This window comes from Herpailurus yagouaroundi, unplaced genomic scaffold (assembly GCF_014898765.1).
Source record: "Herpailurus yagouaroundi ecotype Mexico unplaced genomic scaffold, PumYag 141, whole genome shotgun sequence".
Taxonomy (NCBI): domain Eukaryota; kingdom Metazoa; phylum Chordata; class Mammalia; order Carnivora; family Felidae; genus Herpailurus; species Herpailurus yagouaroundi.
The window spans coordinates 62,816,849-62,817,942 of NW_024412396.1; positions in this window are offsets into that span (position 1 = coordinate 62,816,849).

The following is a 1,094-nucleotide window of genomic DNA, read 5'->3' on the forward strand; positions in this document are numbered from 1 at the left end:
CTTTTCTGTTTTGAGTGTTTCTTTGTATCCTGGTATCTGTATGTGTTTCAGCTGGCTTTGCTCTTAGGTTACAGAATTTCGGAGCGGGAGGGAACATCATCCCCGAACACCCTCCAGACCTAGTAAACACACCCAAAATAACATTTCAGTGTGTGTTTCAGGCATATAAATTCAGAATTATTGATGTCATCACTCACATAACTTTTGTTATTACTCATATCTTTGTTTAGCTCTTCATGCTTTCTATGCTAATACCTATTTTTAAACATAGATATGGTTAAGTTCCTATATTATGTTAGCAGATATTTGCTGACTTTTAGACCATCTCTTTAGTTGTGATTTTTAATATATTTTTAAGTAAAGTACTTAATACGTTTTTTTTATTTATATATGAAATTTATTGTCAAATTGGTTTCCATACAACACCCAGTGCTCATCCCAAAAGGTGCCCTCCTCAATACCCATCACCCACCCTCCCCTCCCTCCCACCCCCCATCAACCCTTAGTTTGTTCTCAGTTCTCAACAGTCTCTTATGCTTTGGCTCTCTCCCACTCTAACCTCTTTTTTTTTTTTTTCCTTCCCCTCCCCCATGGGTTCCTGTTAAGTTTCTCAGGATCCACATAAGAGTGAAACCATATGGTATCTGTCTTTCTCTGTGTGGCTTATTTCACTTAGCATCACACTCTCCAGTTCCATCCACGTTGCTACAAAAGGCCATATTTCATTTTTTCTCATTGCCACGTAATATTCCATTGTGTATATAAACCACAATTTCTTTATCCATTCATCAGTTGATGGACATTTAGGCTCTTTCCATAATTTGGCTATTGTTGAGAGTGCTGCTATGAACATTGGGGTACAAGTGCCCCTATGCATCAGTACTCCTGTGTCCCTTGGATAAATTCCTAGCAGTGCTATTGCTGGGTCATAGGGTAGGTCTATTTTTAATTTTCTGAGGAACCTCCACACTGCTTTCCAGAGCGGCTGCACCAATTTGCATTCCCACCAACAGTGCAAGAGGGTTCCCGTTTCTCCACATCCTCTCCAGCATCTATAGTCTCCTGATTTGTTCATTTTGGCCACTCTGACTGGC